This window comes from Ambystoma mexicanum, chromosome 4p (assembly GCF_040938575.1).
Source record: "Ambystoma mexicanum isolate Mex_15411 chromosome 4p, UKY_AmexF1_1, whole genome shotgun sequence".
Lineage (NCBI taxonomy): Eukaryota > Metazoa > Chordata > Amphibia > Caudata > Ambystomatidae > Ambystoma > Ambystoma mexicanum.
In genome coordinates, this window is record NC_090927.1 from 190,360,189 (window position 1) to 190,383,851 (window position 23,663).

Consider the following 23,663-nt stretch of genomic DNA (forward strand, 5'->3'; position numbering starts at 1 on the left):
AACCTTTATAGAATTGGAGATAGCTTGAGGTGCGGGGGAGAAAAGACACAACCTTGGCAACTAGGTTGGAAAAGTGGAGGACAAAAAGTGGTTGTTCCTAAACGATTTAGGAACTCCCGTCCCCTGCACACTGTCTGATATCTGCAAAGCAGATCAATAATTTTTGTGTTTTTTTGTTTTACTGAATTTCATAACACACAGTTCAATAGACAATTAAATAGGTGGAGCAGTCACAATGAATAACAAGCTCACAAAATGTATATAGTCAACAAACATAATATTTATTGTCCAATATCTTTGGGCCCGATGCGTTTCTAGTATAGACTCTTCTTCAGGGGCAAAAACATATTTCACAATTCATAATTCAATTTCTAGAAAAAAGAATAGAAGGGTACAACTTAGTATTTTGCATATAATTCATACAAACTTTCAAAACATTAAATCATAGATGTGATTTGAAACATTGTCAAGAGATCTCTGGGATAGTACCTAATAACTCAGTTTAGTATAAGTCCAGTCAGATAAGTAGTATCTCTAACCAACACGAGAAGGTCAAATGATTAGTGGGCAACTGAAAAACTACTCTATTTTCAAAAAAACAAACAAAACAATTTTAAAGATTAAAAATTATAAAAAATTATTATATATTATTATCTACAATTATGGCATAATCCATGAATATTGGTAGTGTGCCACTTACCAACTATGGAGTAGGCATAGTTGCAAAAACATCTACGGTGTCCATGGATGGCGGGTGCTTTAGGGAGGTAGTTTGTGTATCCACAATTAGTTTCCCACAAGTATTCCGGCTAGCAGTACGGGGACTGAGTCAGAAAGGGGTAAGCAGTTCGCGCTAGTACATAGATCTGTATATAAGTAAGAGAAAGAAAAAAGAATAGTAGGAGATAAATAATAGTAAATAAGTTCCAGGTCTCAAGAGTGTCAATGGTCCCATAGGTCACTTACTAGATACAATGTGAATCCTTCAGCGAGCGAATCGTGGCGAACATCATCCCAAACAAGGAGGATGTTGTTTGTTCATGATTCTGCTCTTTATGCACTGAAAGTACTGCTGACGTATGAGTGAGCATGCATGGTAGCAGAGCGATCGCTACGCATGCGTTAGCAAGAAGTCGCAGGTAATTGGTGCGCGTCATGTGTCTGACGACACGGAGAACCCGGCGTCAGAACAACTTGAAAACATGCGCGTGACTAGTGCGTGGCAAAAACCGCCTGAAAGTTACTGTCTATTTTGTAGTAGGCAAGTAAGTAGCCATGATCCATGAAAAGTAATGACAATTTAGAAAGGAAAAACGCGGAACAGCCGAAGTGGATTTTTGAAGGACAAGATGGTTAAGTCAGACCGTCCTCTGCTAGTCAGTACCTCATTCAGTACATTGATATAATTCAACACAAATGATATTATAGGCATTGATATAATGTACATATAGATCCATATTTTGCAGAATTTACCATCAGAATGATTGACATACATTGGGTAATAATATGGCATCGTTTTTCAAAAGGTGACTTTACAATCATTTGAGTACCCCCAAAAACTTAAAAAAGGAGGATGTTGTGGTGTCAAACCAATCCTTAATAGCATATATATTTCTTTTTAAAAATTACTTTTCCACCATATGTGCACATGTAAACACAATGAAACCACCTTGATGGAAAATTCATAGGTCACAGAGTGAAAATGTGGTTTATAACCAAGAAATGGTCAATGTGGTCTTCATAAATAGGGGCCGAGGTAGTAGTCTTCGTTCATGCCAAGAGGGGCAAGTGAATCAAGACAGTGTATCCAATAGAGTTCTCTCTGGGATAGTAGTTTTTGTAAGTCCCCACCTCTGGAAAGTGGCTGTATTACTTCGAGTATTACCATTCTCATTTGTGCCACTGTGTGTTGATGATCTCTGAAATGTCTATACACTGGGGATTTGATATTTTTGGTGCGGATATTTGACTTATGTTCAGTCCAACGTTCCTTGGCTTTCCTGGTAGATTTCCCTACGTAGTATTTTCCAAAGGGACAACGCAGAGCATAAATCACGTTTTTAGAATCACAAGTAGCAAATTGTTTTAGTGGAATTTTCTTCCCTGTGTTTCCATGTCGAATGTGGTCTCCTTTAATCACATTTGAACAGTGTTGGCAATTTAGGCACGGGGAAGTTCCTTTTTTAGGTTTGGACAAAAAGGTTTGGTTGTCTGTTTTTCGTTTTTCCGCTCTGATCAGACTGTCACGAAAATTTTTGCCCCTCTTGTACGCAAGCATCGGGGGTTCCGGAAAAAGTCGGTTCAGTTGTGGGTCTGTTTTGATTATATCCCAATTCTTGTGGATTATCCGTTTGACCTGAAAACTTTGGCTAGAGTATTTGAATGAATGAATAAGATTCCTGTTTTCATTTTTGGTCTTAGGATCTAGTAGGTCTTCACGACTTTGTGCTTCTGTTCTGAGTATTGCTTTGTTGATCAAATGTTCTGGAAGTTTTCTGTCTTTGAACCTTGCCTTCATAGTGGAATATTCATCATGTAGTCTGTCAACCTCTGAAGTTATGAACGTGTGAACTCCTGCCTGATGTATATATGTAAATATTAAGCATCCAATTTCATATGTAACATACTGTTCATAACTTCCTATGTGAACTAATTATCTATGTAACATACTGCCATAGCCTATGTTTCTCTGTATACTGTGGAACCTGTAAGCATAGCACCCAGATGCCCTTGGGTTTGGTGCGCTAATCAAATAAATAAACTAAACCAAACAGCTTTAATTAGGATAGACAGAAAAGGAAACAGAATTTGAGACAGAAATAAATAAAGAATGGGAGGCACGAATGTCAAGAGGAAGCATTCTGTTGTTTGGGGACTAGAAGTGAAAATGAGCAAAAGTGAGACTGGGCACACAGAGGTTAGGGACTGGGAGAAGAATTGGCCTTGCAAGTGAATAGGATGAGGGGGTGGACAGCAGGAAACCAAAGAAGAGCGGTAGGGTGGTGCCTGTCCATGAGTGCATTTGCAGACAATGCAAAGCAAGTGGAAAAAAGAGAGCCAGGAGACAGAAAGAAGAGAATAGGACACAGAGGTGCGGGAAGGAAGATGAAAGAGAAGCCGAATGGGCGAGTTGTAAATAGAAGGAAGAGGAGCAAAACCAATTGGAAGGGTGAGATAGTAATCAAGCCATGAAAAAAGAAAGAAGAAGCTTTGTTTTATGGAAGTAAAGAAAGGGATGCTTTGAAACTAGCGTAGTGGTGAAGTCAATAGGTATGAGCGGTGTTGGAGATGTTAGAAGAAAATGAAAGAGTAGAGTCAAACAGAAAACCAATATTCTGAGTGGATGGAGGAAAAGAAGAGGGGGACAATGTGTGGGTTATTATTTAATTATTGATCTATTAATGCATAGTTCGGAATTGCTGGGCGCTATTTAGCTCCTGCCTTTAGCCTCAGAGACCCTGGTTAGCTTGAAATCAGCCGCTGCCAGGAGCTACATTTGGCTCCGAGAGCTGAATGGTGCCTTACAAACATGCATACGTGACATTAACTTTGAGTATTAGAGAATGTTAATAAATAAGAATTGGGATACATCTAGCACACATTTAGGCGTAATGGGGGAGAAATGGTAAGGTGTGCCTCTCATGTGGAAGTTAGATTTGCTGTGATCTGGAAACTCACTCCTGGCACCCCAGTGGTAGCTCCTGCCAACTGGGTGATGCCGGACACCCACGAGCTGATTTTAGCTCCTAGTCATTCAATCCTAATTGCAAACCATGTAATAATTGATTATGACCTTTATAAAGGGCAACTTGGGTCTGTATTAATGACCCAAGTGTGAAACACATGTCGCTCAAGTTAGTATTCTTGTTTAAAATGTATGATTGTTTAATCAATTTTGAGTGGCTTTGACACAAATGATTAAACAAGGTCAATAACAAAATGTATTGTAAGAAGCACATCTGTTCCAAATCATTAACTAGAAAATGTAGAGTGGAGGATATGCAGAACGCAATCAGCAGGCTGGCAGGCCATGACTAACAAGTTGTGAACAAAACAGACACGTTGGATGTCATTGTTAAACAAGTGATGACACAAGAGCTGGCCTTGGTGACAGCCAGAGAAGGGAAGTAGACTTGAGGAATAAACAGGCATTGTTTTTGAATCATTGGGGATAGGCTACAACTGAAAGGGTGGTGGAGTGTTCTACACGGACAAGCACTAGTCATACAGATCAAAATAAGTGGGACCACGTTCAGTAAATTGCAATTCAAGATCTTTTACAACAACCTGCTCGACTAGTATGTAATAGAATGCCAGAGGACAGGGGCGTTCGCATCAACAATATCACAAGTTAGCAGAGTGTCTAGGGACCATCCAAAACCTTCCCTCCGGCAATAATGTAAGACTAGGCCATACGGCAAGTTTACTGTCCTTTATTCTCCAATATTCAGGGATCATACAGGAAACCACAAATCTCCAGCAACATCAGCTTTTGAGCTTGTGTCACCAAAATCTGGTACATTGGTGACATCACAAACATCAGCACTATTCCCAAAACCTACAGGAACCCCCTATTGGTTAGTTCAGGCTTATTACCTATGGAACCCATATACATCAGGATTCTCACTGGTCTCCTAGTGTCAGGTGGCTTCGCCTGAGACTTCCCCACAAAACTATCTATTACTTTGCTGCAGGGTCGCACAAAGACCAATGGCCTGTGCAAAATTCTACACCCCATGATTAGAGCCTCTGTATTGGCTCGAGCGGGTCCCCCCAGGTCTGGGACATTGTTTTGTTCATAGCGCTTGGTGTACCTTTTCAAAGTAATGAGAAAGATTATGCTTTCCCAGTGTTGCCGTTGGTCTAATCACCTAGCCTGAGAGAGTGCCTGCAGGGTGCAGTTATTGGTGGGCAAAACATGTATCAATCTTGTCTGCTTCACTGGGAACAGCTCCTCTTCTCACCATGAGTACATAGTGTGAGAAACCTGAAGGTATCTCTCACTGTCTCCACCCTGGGGATCTCTTTCTCAGGTGGCCAGGGCACTGCCATCGCCCTTGGATCCAGTCTGGTTGGTGCACAAGTGCGGGAGGATCACCCTGGAGAGGGGTCCTCGGGGAATGGGGGTGAGACATCCGATGGCGAGACACAGTATTTCCCCCCTTTCGACACTTCCTCCACCTTTATAGGTTATTCTAAATCCTGTCCTGGTACCGGCCCTCCTAGTTCCAACAGTACCAACTCTGAAAGGAGGGTGGGAGAACCAGGAGAAAGAAATTGCAATTACCATCTTGTGTATTACAACCACAGGACTATCCTCCTGTCACAGATATTCCCCTTCCCGACCTTCCTTCAGTTGAAATGGAATATTGACAAACCAGTTCCATTATGCCCCCATATCTTTCTGTAAAACCACACCAACACATTTATTTATTGTCACATACTAACTCTGTTTATTTGTATAACACCCTACAAAGTTTCGCCCTAATTAATCTGAAAAACCACTAATCCCACAATCCCTCTACACTGGCTTTCTCTACAAACACTGAGACGAGGAAGAGGGGAGCTGAAAGAATGAAGATCCCTCACAACATCACTGAGAGACAGAAGAAAGACTATGCCATAATAAGACTGGATTGTCCCGCTAATGTGGCCAGGCAAGGTCAGGCGTCAATTTCTAACTACTCACACCTGACTCCACTCGAGACTCCCAGGAAGTATAAAAGGCGGAGCAGGAGAGCACACTTTGAGTGAGCTAGGGATGCCGGAAGGTGTTGAGACACCAGAGGAAGATCAGATGAGCTGCAGAGACCCTGGGAGACTTGGAGGAGGAGGAGGGAACCACCAGACTGGACCTTTGAATGCAGGAGAGGCTGCAGTGAGGGGGGAAACCTGTACCTCCAGGAGGCAAAACCAGGGGCAGCTGGGATGTCCTGGCGGTGCCACAGCAGCGCTCCTCCCCTGGCCCAGCAGGCAAGCCCAGGTCTTTGAGGGGCAGGCGATGAGGCCCTGACTTAAGGACACATCCACAATGAGAGCAAAATGCACCACAATGCATTCTGGGACTGGAAGTCAAAACAGTTTTTTGGGGAAAACTGAAGAAGGGTCCGCACCCGGCAGAGAGAGACCCTTAAATCAAGGTGAGACGGTCTGAAAGAGGGGGGCCTGAGGGTCCGCACCCAGCAGAGGAAGACCTTGAGGGCTAGAAGGTCTGAGCCCTGAAGAGGGGGACCTGAACTTTAAGAAAACCCAGTGAAGGACCAGCAGCAGAGTCCGGCCCCACGTGGGTGCTCATTCGAAGGACTCTGGCTGGTCCCCTTTGTTGAAACTACAAATACCAAGAGGCCCTAGGAAAGACCGGCATAAGAGGTCAAAGTGGTCATACAAGGGTCGAGCAAAACCCCTTGTACAATCGAAAGTCTTTGACACACTGAGGAAACAAAGTTAACTGTGTTACTTGGGGTAAATGTGAGCCCGACTGAGGGATGCCTATGAATTAGGCTGACCAGTAACAGCCCTGAGAACATTGTGTTAATAGAACTGCTTGAAGCCTGGCTGGGGGCTTTAAGGAAAGCATGCCTGGGGGCTGAGACCTGGACTTAGGTAAGAAGTGAACCTAGGGTGTCTAGAGTGATTTTCTTGTGAACTGTGGCAAGCGTGAACCTGACATAGGGATGCCGAAAGAAAGCTAGGGGAAGGGAACCCCGCTTTCTGATAAGATGATAAAATCGTTAACTGTGTTAGAATGACTGTGAACCTGATGTAGGGATGCCAGGAGTAAGGAATTGAGTCTCGCATTGTGATAAAGCAAAGTGAACTGTGTATCTGTCCGTAGTGAACCCGACTGAGGTAGGCTAACATTAAAAAAGAATAAGAGCCTGGTTGAGGGGGATCCAGGGGTGAAGAGGCATCACCCAATGTAAAGGTTTACAGAAAGGAACTTTTGTTTTGTTATTTCTGACACATCAGACCCTCAGAAGCAAGAGACTTTGTATGAAAGAGGCAGATGTCACTGAAAAGAACTGTATCCTTGTGTTGGAGAAGCACATGTGTGTGTTGTGCTCAGGAGGCCCAACCTTGTATCGTGCTACAAAACGTGGGTAAGGGTGACCCCAGCTATACCATCCTTACTTATCATTTTGGTGAACACTTCTTTCTTTTCTGGTGAACATTATCCCACCCTATTTTGTAACTTAGTGGTAAGTATTGGCAATTGTTTTTATTTGCATAGGCCCTTTTTATTTGACAAGAAGCCACTAGGAGTTTTTATTTTTATTTGATGGATGTTGCTGGCTCCCATCTTAGATTTAGGTTTAGATTGGGTGTTTTTCCCACCCATTTATACAGTTTAATAAACACCCTTGAACTGTGTCTGTCTTTACTGTTGCCACCAAGGGTTCCTTACAATAGCCATTGTTTGGCTCTGCTGGGTCACGTGTACGAGGACCGAAAAACAGAGCCATTCTGCCTACAATTAGGAGGATTTTATTCTGAATTTCGCAGGTGGCTCACTGCCTCGGGAATCAGGAATTTTCCACCCGCCCTTGTCCTTGGCTGGGAACATCGTCTCTGTTTTTCGTGGTGCAAGGACTACACTTCTCCCTCCATATATTTGAGGCCTCTGGTTTCATGTGTATTCACTACAGTCATTGTATGGTTTCCCTATGCGTTCTGATACCTTCTTAGAGGTTAGTAGCGATGGAGCCCTATAGGTTCCTTATAAGTCCTGGTAGCTCCATATAGTTTGTTGCGATGAAGCGTTTGCAAGCTCGGTCGATGTATGTTTGGCTTTCTTGCGTTTCTGCAGTTGGCTATAGAAAAGAAAAATCTCTTGACAGTATATACATGTATCTGTGCTATATCTATAGAAGGTATAAATATGTTCTTTGTGTATCCGTATAGGTGGCTGCGCATCTTCATGCAGGAATGCAAATTTGCTTCATGTCTAAAGCTGCTATGTCGTGTTGTCAATAGTGACGTCATCACGACTGGATTTTGTCATCAGTAATTCTGATCCATCGATGAGGCACCTGTTTCCTCAAAGCCATCACTTGAATTTGGTTTGAAGGGTCGTCTACGAGAATATCTATTTGCATATGTAGGATACATTGGTGCACCTGGTGATTTGCCGAACAGCGAGTTACATCTTTCGTTCTTCATTCTACAAAATGACATTTGCATTGGGGATATGAGGGCCACTTCAGGGACCCCTCTTCAAGTAGCTGGTGGTGTATATTTTAGGAGAGCTTTTTTTTTTGTTAAGTCCATACATTTATACATTCATGAAAATACTGCTGTGCACGCTGCAACACCTAAAAGTACTTGCATATGTTATGGTATCTTGCATTTGTATAGCGCCTACTGCCTACTGCTTTAGGTTATGGAATTGAAGCGCTTTTTGCCTGTCAGAGAAGCAAAGGAGGTGTACGATAGAAAATTCAGTAGTGATAGGGAAGAGCAAAGACGGCTAGATCGGATGAGGGTGAGGGATAGATACAATACTCAGGAAGGCAATGGAAGGAAAGGTGGGGGAGCTATGTGTACAATTTGGCCAAATTTATAGTGGGGCTCAACTGTTTTCGATGGAGCGCAGCAGTGCAAAGAGAGGTAGCTGGAGAAAGGTATTTGCTGAACCAGGGGTATGTCTGGAATGTACTCATGGCATGGTGCGGCAAAGGGATTTTTTTTTATCCAAAACCCTAGGCTTGTGCTTCTGTAGAAGGTGTTTAAGGACACAAGGCCTGTCTATTGCACCACAGCGATGAGGCTTTGAGCCTTCAACAGTGACATGGTGAGGCAAGGCATGTTAGAGACAGACCCAAGAAGACACAGATAGCCACGCCCTTCTACTTACTTACTTCCTTTGGTCCCCAACATACATTTGCAAGGGGTTGCATGTCAGAAATCTGAATTTGGCATACCCCTAATCTATTTTTCTGTGGGGCGCCCAGGTCCCGGAGCTGCATACAGGGTGCCTGTACCGGGGCCTGTTCAAATATTGCAACATCCGAGGCTCCTGACAAGTGGCATCTGACTGCTGAAGGAGCAAAGAAAAAATTAAGTGGGCACCACTTGGTAAAAATCTGCTTAAAATCAGTAGTACAAAAAATGCCAACTTGATAAAGAAAATATACAGGAGCTGGCTGTGAAGAGTCTGGAGACACCCTTCCTCGAAAAATATGTGAAGCAGGAGACCGAGTAAAATACCAAGTCACACACCCGCTCTCTGTTGGACCCAACCTGGGTTGTGAAGTTACACAGGATCTTCAACCTGGGGTTATTTAATGTATAAATAAAGTATCCAAAATAATGCAAATCTTCAAATGAAGTGAGTCTTTGTTGTATTTCAAAAAATTGTGATTTATCAAAGAAACAATCTAAAAAAAGAATGGTCACTAATATATTCTTAGTGAGGAAGCAGCTATCACATCTCTTGTGTAAAACAGACTTAATATGCCAATGCATTTCGGAAAAAAACAATTCCTTCATCAGGGATAGTTTATTGCATCACAAATCAATTGGGTACAAAACAACACAAAATGTAACAGCACAAAATATAACACATTAGTATGATGCATAGTTGAAAGAAACAAAAACAATAATATACCATTCATGGGAAGTTTCAGTAATGTGTGACGTACCGGAAAAAAGAAAAGAATGCAAAGGTGTGAGCAACCAATACAAAAAGAGTAATTTTTTTTTAAAAAGGGAAGGAAAAGAAGAGTATGTGTCTTTTACCTGTGTGGTATGGAAAGCCTTATTCATAAACAGTGCAACACTGTACTTGTACTTGTGGCCCTTCAAGACGTTTGTGGTGAACACCAGATGGAAACTGGGGCGAACAAATCAATCCGCTCTGCAACTAAATGTGAGATAGGAACACTGTCAGTAATGAGGATAAGGGGCTAGAGTGCAATGATAAATGAATCAATCTGTAGTGGACATACCTTGGAATCCGCAACTGATCTAAGCTGAAGATCCTCGGTGTGCGGGTGAGGGCAACCAAGGTCTGCCGTGCAAACGTTGCTGAGGCAACGGAGTTATTAAATACCACGTGACCGCCTCGCGTTCCGGAATGGCGCGAGGCAGAGTCACAGTACAAATGCTGTTGTAGAAGTCAATAGCTATTCTAAAAACAAAGCAATCATTTATATGTGTCAGTATTGTTATTCTGCCAATTGTAGACGGATTATCCTAAAAAAACGGAATCATAGAAATAGAAGAGATACTTACCATACAAGCGAATAATTAATAAGAAAACGTGTCAGTGGGGGATAAACCTGGTACAGATGATGCTACTGGGCCGGACGCCAATTGCAGGTAAGGTGAGGAAGTGGCAACATTGTTGCGGGCGGCGGCACCTTGGGTCCCAGAGTGAAAGTCCAGGATATGCGACAATGGTGCGGTAGCATAATTATGTTAATGTACTACGTATATGAATCACATAAAAAAGCAATAGAAACGAAAAATGGGTGAGCAAAAAGTGGAGTACTAGTGATAATAATGCTGAAACAAAACATGAGTTGGATGTCATGCAATTAACACTCCATGGAGACTGACTGCTGAAGGAAATAGAAAGTTTACTTCTCGGAACAAGCACTCAGCACAGCTGATGAAAGTCTCGGCCAATGAAGCTAAACCATTCTTGGTGCTTCAAACCATATTGCACTGGCAGTATAGTCAAGCATATGGGAGGCCTATTCCATGAGAGTCAATTCAGTGTTAAGAGGACAATAGAGGGGGCAAAGAAAAATGTTATGATGTCAGGCGAATGGTTAGAGAAATGTTTTTGCTGCCGAAGGATTATTTGAAGGACCCTGCAGGTGGTCCATCATTCCAAGTAAAGGATTAATTGATTGAAGAAAAAGTGTTTGGCATAATGGACTCTGCACATTTTAAGAGAGTGTTGGTGGGGTGGATATCTCTAAACAGAGGAAAAGTTCCCCACGTTGGTGCTTGGCCAATCCTGGCTTCTATTGATATTTTGTGTGCATGCCGTAATGGGAGGCAACGGATAAGGGAAATAGTGTTAAATGATGATCTTAGACATTAATTAACAGCCTATCACTGATTGCACAGTGCAATTATCAAACAGGCCCACATAAGCCCACAGAAATGACCCAAACTGGCCTATCAGGCAGCCCTACAGTCATTGCCCTATTGGCTTATTGGCCAAGTCTAGCCTGAAGGCAGCTTTGTAATGATGCAGCGCAGTGCATGTGTAGGCATTAGCAGGTGTACCACAAGACATTTTTGACATTCCCCCAATACCACCCAGGAATTTTGAAAGTAATGCACCCTGAGTCATTGAGCAACTTCTGCAGTCTTGCTCAATTTACACGACTAAGACACTCAGACACACACCTGAACTCAGATTTCTACCTTCTGTTCCTCACAAGTAGACAACCACAGGTGGGGTGCTCGTAAGTAGAAGCTAAGTGGACCATGGACCATTGAAGCTCCGTATCAGCAGTCACATCTTTAGAAATATCCTACCAAACACCAATGCAGTAACTCGCCATCAACCAATCCGTCTTTGTACAGGAATGGTTTGTGCATCAGAAGGGCAGTCTGGTGATCCCCAACATTTCTGCTGAAGTTGCTTTTGCTTAATGACTCTAAAGGCCATAAACAAGGTGCTGCTCAACATTGACATGCTCTGCTTCACCTTCTGGTTACAGAACAAGCGCTTTATGAAGCCCGATATCAGACAGGGAACCGGATGCAAGACGGGTGACTATAGGGCCAGGGATGTAATTTCACCAAAATGCCAGGCGCAGCGGAAGTGACATCACATGATCCTTGACCCCTGATGACATCACAGGAAGTGATGTCATGTGATGTAAGTTGACCCCACCCTAAATTGAGATTACGGGACGTGATGGCACACAGCCTTTCGCACCTTGACAAGACAGGAAGTGGCATCACATAGCACTGTTCCTCAGTACATTAAGAAATATATGGTCTCAATATCACTGTAATATGATATACATTTCATACAAGAATGGATTTCCCTAAGTAGCATTAATATTAGTGTGTATTGGCCCATATTACCAAATTACTATGAATGTAAGCAGACGTCCAAAACAATAACCTGGAATATTGTACATCCCTCGGGCTAAACTGTAAACAGACAGAGCATCTCCAAGAGGCCTAAACCCCGAAGCACAGACATCCAGTGCCTGCCAAGTGTCGGGCCACAGACTGGAAACAGGCACTGACCAACACAAGTCCAACCAGAAGACAATCAGCGACTGTACCACTTCAAGCATTTACACTTGGACAATAGGTGCGGGGTTTGTCTAGTCAATTGTGCAGTTTGAACCATTGCACAGAGTCTGAATATTCCCCAACCATTTTCACTACGGGCACCCCACCATCCACTGCGAGTCGCTAAGGGCCCTCTGTCACGGGATTTAAATGCCTGTCACCCACTCCCGCCCTCAAACACCTTACACCTCCAATGCCTTGCTCCAACACCTTCAGGTTTGCACAGTGCCACCCTCCAGCAAATTAAGTCTCCAGCATTCTCCAACACCATCAACCTCAAGCAAACTAGCAACTTAAGTCCCCATAACCTCTTTCAACACCCTAACAGTGTGAGTCTCAATTACCCTCCTCAAACATCTTATATCTGTATTCAATGCATTTCAACACATGATATCTCAAACACTCTCTCCCAACATCTGTAAATCACGAGTACAACATCTTAAGTCTCCAGTACCAGCCTCTATAACATTGAGCCTCAAGCACACACCTCAAGCCCAGAGCTGTGCCGGTGGTTATGAATGATTTGAAACCCTTGAGCCATCACCTTTCCGTTTTGCTTATTTGGTAAGTAACCAGAGTTTTCTTTGTTGGATGGGAGATAGAGGGGAAGGATGTGTTGCAGGTCACAGTAATTGCAGTTTTTTAAAATCTTTTTTAAATGTAAACAGCAGCAGCAGAAGCTCCATGACATCAACCCTAGAAAAGGCTAGTTTTATTATGTTCTTTGGCCCTTTATATGTTGCTTAATGCCAGCCTCCGCCAGCTTCTAAGCACTGGAGCAGGAACTGAACCCATTTTGCACTGCATCCTCTTGTTCCCCAAGCAAGTGTGTTGCCCCTGAGCAATCCTTCCAAATATATATATTTTTTGCTTGAGGAAGCAACAGGTGGTTTATTTGAAAGGCGGAAGGCAACCTCATGTAAATTAATTATCTGACCTTGCGTCTATCTACAGTGTGTCTGTGATGCAGGTCTGACAGATCTGGGTCAGGTCACACAGTGCCCAGGCAGGATTGGTGGCAGAAACCACTGAGGCACACCCCTCTCTCTCCTCACAGGATGTACAAAGCAGACAACGAGAAACACTGATGAGGTTTGCATTCATGCTGTGCTGTCACAGAGTACTGCAGGCTGCACTTACCCATTCCCAGCTAGCTAGACCTAGCCCCCATACTCTTCCTGTTGCTACAGCACTGGGTATGAGATGCACAGACAGCCCTGCCTCTGAACCCAACCATTCAGGCATTCTTCACTAATGGACTGCCAACCTGTTAGTAATGGCGACTTCATAGTTTTTCCTGCATCCCTGGTATTTCTCCAGCTAACGAGGATGAGATTCCAGGTGAAAAAAGCTGTAACACATTTAGCTGCATTTACAACTGCCTTTTTCAAGTGCAACGCAGATATCTGCCTCTTTGTCCTGTGGCTCATGGGTTGCAAAGACAGGTCTATGGGTAGCAGCGGGGGAGCCACGGGTAGCATCTGCTACCCCTAGCAACCCCAAATGACGTCCGTGTACAGGGCCATACATCAGGGAAGAGCTACCGAGTCTTGGAGACACTCCAGGAATGAGAGGTTTGATTGGAGGCTGCATGTGCTCCTGAACGTCGCTGTTAATTGGAAACTCATAAGTGTGGCACAAGGACAAAGCCCTCAGCTCCAGCCATAAACAAATTGAAATCCTCTGATTAAAGAGGGGAAACCTCTCACGCCCTTAAGTCCTGTAGAAGGACAAAGGTGTGTGGCCCATAGGCACAGGTGGCGGCGTTCTCCTATATATAGGGCAACTGTGCTGGCCTTTGAGACTTGGTGGATGAATAAATAAAAGCGTATTCTGCTCTGTACCGCCTATTTATCTATAGTGGAGCGCAATGTAGAACCTTGCTGGAAGTGTGGGGAGTGCTGAAGGAGGCAACCCATCTCCTGTAAGCGCAGCAGTAGGCGCAGCATGTGTTGAAGGAGAACAGTATAACAGATGGCCTGAATGACTCGCAGTGTCTTACTCTCATTTCAAGGGTTTTTATTAAAGCACACAGTAGAAGTATGGTGCTATTCATCTGAAAAGGGGGTCTGGGAAGTGGAGCTAAGGCTGTCCTTCTCTCTCTCATCCCCATCTGTGAATCCCACACTAGCCCAGGCGGCCGTAACCCCCAGTTAATTTCTAGGGCACGGTAATCCCCACTGTCTGTTCACTACCTTGTTCTAAGTGGGAGCCACTGAGATGCTGAGTGTCTTTCTCCCTCAGGGACTTCCTGCCTGACCTTACACTACCAATGATCTTAGTATTATATGGTTGCATGTGTGTGCCTCCTGAGCTTATCGCACCCTACCTTTTCACTACTCTGCTCCTTCTTCTACCGTCCTCCGCCCAACCAACTACACCAACCTTCTGTCCTCCACACATCTCTCTTTGATCTTAATATCTTTCTCCCTACCACTCTCTCCTCTTCTCTCTTTCTTCTACACACTTTCTGCTCAAATACTCCCTACACTACTACCTACCACTCTCTACTTCTACTGTCTCTACTGCTACTCTCTCTCTACTACTCTCTACTAGTTCTTGGTGCCACCCTTTGATGTCACTACGCTGTCTATCCTACCACTATCACTCCTTCTCTGCTACTACTACTATCACCCTTCCTCTACTACTACTGCTCTCCACAGCCTCAACTACTACTACCGCTCTCCCTGTGGTAGTACTACAACTCCACCAAACTCAGGGATATGGTGCCGCGCTCACCCACGCTCACTACTCTTGCCCCCTGCCGATGTCTTTCTTACACCCCTTCACCACACATCCCACTTCTGCACCCCGACCCCAGGCTCTTGCCTCACACTGATGACTACTATCACACTCTCCTACTCCTACCACACTATCTCTATCTCTCCCCATCACACCTTCAATACAGCTGTTCCCCAATTCCTCCATCACATTATACACCACTGATAACACTCTCTGTCAAGTACCTCACCTTTTTGAAATTTTGCCACCAACTCCCCAGCCCTCTGCTCTGCTGTCCTTCCTCCACCTGGTCTCTCGGCCCCTTCCAGCTCCTCCTGCGACCTCACCCATGCAAACCACATACTGCCTGTCTTTCCGTCACCTTTTATATGATAATGCTGGTGGTTCTGTGTGTCTTCTCAATCCCATTGGCTGCGGCGCTCACCTGACATCTTATATTGTTGCCGAGCCCCCAACCTGCCTTGAGTAAAAAATGTTTTGCCGGATCCCCTCAGATGCCAATCTGCTTATATTGTCTATTAAAAGCAGTCACCATACTCCCTTCTTGGAGAGCCTTGTGCTCCCATGGCATATTTTGGGCTAGCTAGTCCCACAGTTTGAAGACCAGTGCCTTAAACTAACCAGTGCCTGCCTTTCCCCCAGGGTCTGTGCTAAAAGGCTGAGAGGCTTAAAAAACCCCACCAAGCCCTTCCACCATTCCAGCACGGTTTTCGCAACAGGCTCTGCTGGTTTTCCTGTTGTTTTTCTGTCATGCTATGGATCTGAAACTTCGTTTTCCTCAAGTTGGGTTGAGTTGTGTGTGATGCCGAGGTGATGGTTGCTGTTGGAATGTAGTGAAGTCTCATGGTTTACCTGGGTAGGCATTTTTCTCTTTTCACCCTCATTTGGATCCCCTCTGGGTTTTCAAGGCTGCTTACTATTGCCTTGTGGGAGTTTCAGTCCTAAAAAACGAGAATGAGAAACGAGAGCGGTGGCCAGCAGCGGATTTGAAAGGTACTGTGAGAAAACAAGTGGTATCATGGTTTATGTGTTGGGCAAAGGGGAGGATTGTCTGGGGACTGGTGTTATGGAGCAAATAAGGACATGAGCCCTTTAAGAGAAAACGAAAGGCAAAGCGGGAGAGGGGCGCGGCGGGAGGAGGAGGGAAAGCAGGAAAGCTACGGGCGGCAGTTACTGTGAAATAAAGATAGAGTTGAGACGTACAATTGTGGTCCGCGTATCATTTAGGGGTAAGCACCCCATAACTACTGCCGACGAGCCCAGACGGACCCCGTGCCTGAGAGAGCAGCCAGAGTCATGGAGGAACCCAGCGCCAACATCAGCGCATGAGGACCCAGCGACGAGAGCAGGCAGCAGCGCCAATGCCGGAGGCAAGGAGGAGCCCCAGCAGGCCACGGCGGAAAGCACAGAGGACACGCGCCAACGCCGGAGGAAAGGAGGGGCCCCAGCAGACCGCATAGGAAAGGACAGAGGACACGCTCCTACGCCGGAGGCAAGGAGGAGCCCCAGCAGGCCGTGGAGGAAAGGACAGAGGACACGCGCCAATGCCGTAGGCAAGGAGGAGCCCCAGCAGGCCGCGGAGGAAAGCACAGAGGACGTACACCAACACCGGAGGCAAGGAGGACCCCCCAGCGGGGGCCAGGCAACGCTCCCCCTGGAGAACTGGAAGTGCCGTGTGCACACGCAGGTACAGAATGAAGGAAGGGGAAAACAAGCATCCACACCTCATACGCTCCAGGGGAGGGAGATAAAGGCACACCAGAGTCTAATATAAGCCACTTGAAAGTGAGGAACTATAGGCACACGCCAGTGCCAGCCATAAACCACTTGAAAGCAAGGAGCCATAGGCACATGCCAGTGCCAGCCACAAGCCACTTGAAAGCGAGGAGTCACAGGCACAAACCTGTGCCAGGCCACTTGAAAGCGAGGAGTCACAGGCACTCACCAGTGCCAGGCCACTTGAAAGCAAGGAGTCATATGGGCATGCCTGTGCCAAGCCACTTGAAAGCGAGGAATCACACGCACACACTACAACAAAACACAAAATACTTGGAAGTGAACTGTCACAAGCGCTCACCAGTGCCAAACCACTTGAAAGTGAGGAATCACATGCGCACACCAGTGTCATCCCACACGCAAGCGAGGCATCACAGGAACAAGTTAACGCCACCTACAAGCAACGTGAAAATGAGCATCAGTGATCATGTCACAGTCTGGGAGCGCAGCAGTAGACACCACAGCGCCCGCCATTCCTGGTGTTATGCCCACCAACCCAGTCTCCTTCCTACGATGCCCGAACCCGTTCTCACTAGAACCTCAAGAAAACCAGGGACAGAGATGGCAAGAGTGGATGGACGAGTTTGAAGAATTCATGAGGGCGGTAGGAAACCAAGATGCCCCCAACAAACTGGACATATTCACAAATCTGGTGGGGAAAGACATAAAAAGTGTCATCAAGACCATCCCAACAGCAGAAAAAAATACGTACCCAAAACTCATCGAAGCCATCAACAGTTGCCTAGTAGTCGTCCCAAACAGAGACTATGAGCGCTACATCTTCAATCAGTGCACCCAACTTCCCCAGGAAACAGTCAGCCAGTTCATATTACGCCTGCAAAGAAAGATCACATATTGCGATTTCGCTAACTTTAACAACGACGAAGCCATCCGCCTGAGAGTCATAGAAGGATGCCTGTCATCAATATACCGCAAACACTTACTGAAGAAACCATTACGTTTGAAAGAGATAGCTGAACTGGCCAGAGCATACGAAAGAGTGGACGTCCAAGCCGCCCACATAGAAAATCCGAAGAAGATAGACTCCGTTGCGGCCATCACCACCAGCCAAACAAGCCGCCAATACAACAACACATACAGACAAGACCAGTGGAACAACACAAGACGCCTGCCACCTTAAAGACAATGCTACCGGTGCGGGTTTGAGTTCCCACACAAGGGCCAATGCCCTGCAATAGGGCAAATGTGCATGAGGTGTGGCCAAGAGAACCACTTTCAGAGCATGTGCCAGGAGAAGACACCCCTACTACCAGCATACCGACCACCCAACCAACAAGCAACCGCAAGGAGATTCAAAGCGCCGAGACCCTTCAACCCAAGACCATACTCGGAAAGAGAGTACACCAAACCCGCCACCAACCCCAGGCCTGCAAACAATGCCGGGTTCATCAGAGCAGTAGAGAACCTACAGGTGGACAGGGCAGAAAAGACGTACGCCAACCAAGAACAAGTGTACCACATGCAAGCATATCCGGAAGAAGAAACCAAATGGGAGGGCGGCATCAAAGACCCCTACGAAAACCCACCAATCGAAGAAGATCCAACGGAACAGGCACAATATGCAGAATACGACCGATACAGTAGAGAATATGTTCGACTCATCTCAGAAGCCTCGGACGATAGCACGGCACCCAGGGTGACGGTACACCTAGGAGGAAGAGTCACACCATTCCTGCTAGACACGAACACCACAGTCAATGTCATGAGCTACTTGACATATGAACACCTAGCGGAGAAGTTTCCTCTGCAACCGTCACACGCCCAAATATTCCAATGGGGCGCAAAACTACTGTTGATGTCAAAAGGACAATTTACGTGTGACCTCATCCATAGGGGCAAAAGAATGCAGACAACGATACACGTCATCCACAGCCCGGCAACGGGAATATGCCTTCTTAGCCACAAGACCGCTCTCGCCCTAGGTCTCATCGACATCCATTACGATGAGACAGAAGTGATTCAAGGAATACCGCCTGACTCCCAACTCATACAGCCCATCCACCACGAAGCCCTAACCATCAAAGTCCTAAAATCCATCTATCCAACCCTGTTCGAAGGAGTGGGCATGCTAAAGAACAAGGTCATCAATCTACACATTGACCCGAAGATACAGCCAGTACCACAACACCCCAGGCGAGTAGGGTTTCACCTGCAAGCGAAAGTAACCCACGAACTACAGACATTACTGGACAACGATATTATAGAAAGAGCGACTGGACCCACACCATGGGTGTCCCCGCTCGTAGACGGACGCCTCCGCCTCTGCGTGGACATGAGGATCCCTAATACAGCCATCCAACGGGAGAGACACCCTGGCCCTAACATCGAGGACGTGTTGATAAGACTCAACCAAGCCACCAAATTCTCAAAACATTATCTCAACCAGGGATACCACCAACTTGTCATCGACACTGCATCAAGACCCATCACCACATTCACCACCCAGGAGGGTCTATTCTGCTACAAGCGACTTCATTTCGGTATCTCGTCTGCTGCTGAAATCTTCCAGGAGACAATCACAGACTAATCGGCCCAGTCACCAACGTTTTCAATTACAGTGACGACATCCTTATATTCGGAGTCACCCAAGACCAACACGACACAGCCCTACACCAGGTCTGCCGCATCCTCCAAGACGCCGGACTCACACTCAACAGCCAGAAGTGTGAAGTCAACACGCACACCCTATGCTTCTTTGACCACATTTTTTTGGACCAAGGCATCAAGGCTGATCGAGGCAAGATCCGCGCCATAACAAACTTGCCTTGCCCAAAGGACGTATCTGAACTCCGCTCATTCCTGGGCATGGCAGGTTACTGCGCTCACTACCTCTCACAATACGCCTCACTCACATGCCCACTACGACACCTATTGAAAAAAGACCACCCATTCCTGTGGACGGACCAATGCCAACAAGCATTCTCCACCATAAAGCAGGAACTGGTGGCCACTCGACAACTGGCGTACTTCAATCCGCAATGGCAGACCGAAATCACTGTAGACGCCAGTCCTGTGGGGCTGGGTGCAATTCTATCCCAAACCAATCCATAAGACAACGCAAAAACCCACATTGTAGCATATGCCAGCCGTGCGCTCAATACCACTAAACAAGCATACTCGCAGGCAGAGCGTGAGAGCCTGGCTGCCATATGGGCGTGCGAGAAATTCCACCATTTTGTCATTGGACAAACCTTCACCCTCATAACAGCCCACCAGGCCCTGTTGGCCCTCTTTGGCAATCCAATAATCAAAATGCCTCCGCGCATTGAACGATGGGGCATCCGCCTCCAGGAATATGACTATACCATCATCCACAAACCTGGGGGCGATGCGAACCCTGCTGACTATCTGTCACAACACCTGGATGGAGCATCCGACGGCACAATGCAGGGAGAAGCCGACGGATACATTGCATATCTGTCACAGAACGCCCTTCCCCCAGGCAACACAGCTAAACTGTTTGCGGAAAGGAGCAGGGCTGACCCCACTATCAGGGCAGCAGTTCACCTCACCAACACGAACTAGTGGCGACAGGCGGTCGACGAACACTTTGAGCCGGGAGAGGAGTGGGGAAGTCGACAGAAGAGATCTAGCCATAATGGAGAGAATACACAATGAACTGGCCACGACAAGCCAAGGCACGCTACTTAGAGGGAACCGCCTGGTAGCACCCAAAAGCCTAAGGAAGCCACTAGTCATGATTGCACACGAAGGCCATCGAGGCGTGGCCAACACAAAAAAGATATTGCGGAACCAAGTGTGGTTTCCCCATATGGACACCATTGTGGACGACATACTAAGACACTGCAACCCGTGCCAAGTAAATGCAGCCAGCTCACCACCCTGCCCCCTGCACATAGTCCCACTTCCCGATGGACCTGATCAGCGCGTAGCACTCGACTTCTACGGACCACTGGAAGAAGGAGGCCACCTGCTAGTGGCCATAGACGAGTATTCCCGATTCCCATTAGTGAAGCACATACAGTCCACTGCCTTCCACCAGGTGGTAGGCACAATAGACGAGCTATTCAGCGAGTGGGGCATCCCCAATGTAGTGAAAACATACAATGGAACCCCATTTCAAGGACAAGAATTCAAGAAATCTGCAGCACACCTTGGATTTCACCATCAAAAGATCACACCACTATAGCCTCAGGCCAATGGGATGGTGGAACGATTCATGGCGAATATCAAGCACACGCGCCAGAAAGCGGCGACAGACCAAGCCTCAATGCCACAAGCCATCTCACAAATGCTACAAAGTTATCGGCATACCCCACATGAGGCGGCTGGCCAGGCCCCAGCCGACCTCATGATCAAGTACAAGCCACGGTCCCGACTTCCTCGGCTCGAGGACTACACGCCAGAAGAGGACAACGAGATACGGCAGCGAGAAGCAGAGAAAAGACAAAAGGCCAAAGAATGGGCCGACAGGAAGCGGAAAGCCAAGGAACCCCTGATCCCAGTAGGAGAAGCTGTGCTGGTCAGGCAGACCCAACACCACAAAACAGACTCGAGGCATTGTGCCGAGCCTATGATAGTGACGGAAGTAAAAGGACCTATGGTCACGTGTTAGGGGACCAAGGTGAAATAACCCGAAACGCGTCGTACTTCAGGCGAATGTTCCAAGAAGACGAGACCGAGGACATGCCTCTACAGGAAGAAGATCCCATGGACCCAGAGACTCCCCCAGACCCGCCTGAGGCGCCCTTGCCGACAAGCCATGACGACAGGGACGAGCAAGTCGGACGTAACCATAGGTTGGCCAGGAGGCCCACTGTAACGCTCACCTGGTATCCATGGGGACGTCACTCAGCCTGTTCTGACCTCTTACGACCCCGAACCCTTCCCTGGAGGCTATTCGACTGGAGACTGGGCCTGAAACACATGATTGGTAGAGTTTAACTCCCAATTGTCTCTGTGTGCTTTAACTCCTTCTTCCCCGGGGTCCAAACCTTCCCTTTGATCCACAGCTCACCTTGTTTTCTTGGATAGTGTGCATTCTGTCCTGCTTTCAGCGCAGGTGCGCGTTGATTGATGCAGGCTTGTTGCTGCCTAGTTAATTCACTGGCAAGAGTCAGACTGGTAAGTATAATGAGTCTTTTGAACAGTTCTCTAACTTTGTTCCTTTCCTTCCTTAGACGATGGCCGGCGTCCGGGGATGGCGGTGTGCTGCTGACATGAGTAGTGCTGAAGGTGAGTGAGAGCGCGATGCGCGATGCACCCCTTTCGTATTTGCATTGAACTGAGTTCTTTTTCTGTGTCTTTTAGGCGCTGCAACGTTTTCAGCGTGGATGCCAGTTATGAAGAACAAATGCGCTGGGTAAGCGCGGTATGCAGCGCCTCTAGATGTTTCCACACTAACCTGGAGTGTCTTTTCCCTCTTGCAGATGGATGAGAAGTTCCGGAGACAGAGTTCCCCCAGAGCGGCTGGGATTCAGGTAAGCATTTGAAGCTCGTACAGTATTTAAAAATAAACGAAGATTTGCAGAATGCTTACTAATGCCTTTTTTCTGTTCTTTTCCTTTGGCAGTGGTGTGCCGCGATGGGAATGACACCGGCGAAGATGCCCGCAGAACAGAAGGAGCGATGAATGATGGGCAGAAGTGCCGCAAGGTAAGGTGTTCTTGTTCTTGCAAGAGCTGAGCGTAGAAGAAAGATGCAGGCATACTGGAGACCGATCCGAACACGGTGAGTGTCACGCTGCAGGTGCAGAAAACGCAAAACATGTTTCTCAGCCTGGGTGTGGCTTAAATAGTCTCTGGGTATCCCAGGTGTCTCTGGGCTGAACCACACCAAAAAGACTAGACCGCAAATGCAGTTCTGGGAAACGAAATATGTGAGGGCATCCATCTTGTCCCCATCAATGCACTACAAGTCAAATCCCCAATGTTATCCTATGGGAGTGAGTGAGTCTGGTGCCACAAGCGCCAAGTATGACTCCAAGTGGGTCTTTGAAGGGATGGAGAGGCCCTTGAAGGCCATGTAGGTGATTGTGGCCTGGCTCCAGCCTGACATCCTGGAGGGCTGGGGACATGAGGGGCAAGAATCATGACAGCACTCCCCCCCAAGGCCCCTCTCAAGGTGGCTCTTCTGTCTGGTCCTGGTTTGGTTGGATGGTTTTGATGAAATCGTCTAAGCAAGCGAGGTGCATGGATGTACTCACAAGGCTCCCATGTCCTGTCTTGTGGACCATGCCCCTTCCAGTCTACTAAGTAGTATAAATTGGATCTGACGTACTTTGAATCTAGGATGTCCTTGACTTCGAATTCTGGCTCCCCGGCGACTACTACTGGCTGCGGTGGCGTTGCTACCCGGGTCCCAGGTTGAACAGGTTTAAGGAGAGACACGTGGAACACAGGATGAATCTGCATGTTTGGCTGCAAAGCTAGGCTGACCGCCACAGGATTTATCATGGAGGTGACGGTGAATTGACCCAGGTATCTTGGACGTAAAGTTCGGGCTCCTTTAATGGACACGTGTTTAGACGCCAGACAGACTTTGTCTCCCACTTGGTAGTTGGGGGCCTTTGCTCGGTGTTGATCAGCAAACTTCTTTTGGAGATTCTTAGCTTGAAGTAGGTGTTCAGCTGCCCTTTAAAAGGTTTGAGAAATGGTCGTGTGCAAGGTTTTGACTGCTAGCATTTCCAGGGTTTTAGGAACGTCCAACTCAGAAGTACGTGGGTGCCTGCCATACATGGTATGAAAGGGTGTCTGCCCAGTGCTGGTGTATAGGGAATTATTGTAAGCATATTCAGCTATCCATAATAGGTCGAACCAGCTTCCTTCAGCTTGGTGTAACATGCAACGCAGATACTGCTCGAGCGTCTGATTTATCCTATCAGTTTGACCATC

General features: G+C 46.6%; 1 long non-coding RNA gene across 2 annotated transcripts; it reads right to left on the reverse strand.

The window, feature by feature from the left end:
- Window positions 1–260: 260 nt before the first annotated feature.
- On the reverse strand, window positions 261–10,108 carry LOC138452565 (uncharacterized). Of its 2 annotated transcripts, XR_011260222.1 has the most exons (4): window positions 9,948–10,108; window positions 9,739–9,862; window positions 701–866; window positions 261–371 (listed from the first exon to the last, which is right to left on the reverse strand). It is a non-coding gene; the product is annotated as an uncharacterized lncRNA (long non-coding RNA). The 2 variants fall into 2 exon arrangements; XR_011260223.1 differs by lacking the exon at window positions 701–866.
- Between the last annotated feature and the right edge of the window lie 13,555 nt (window positions 10,109–23,663).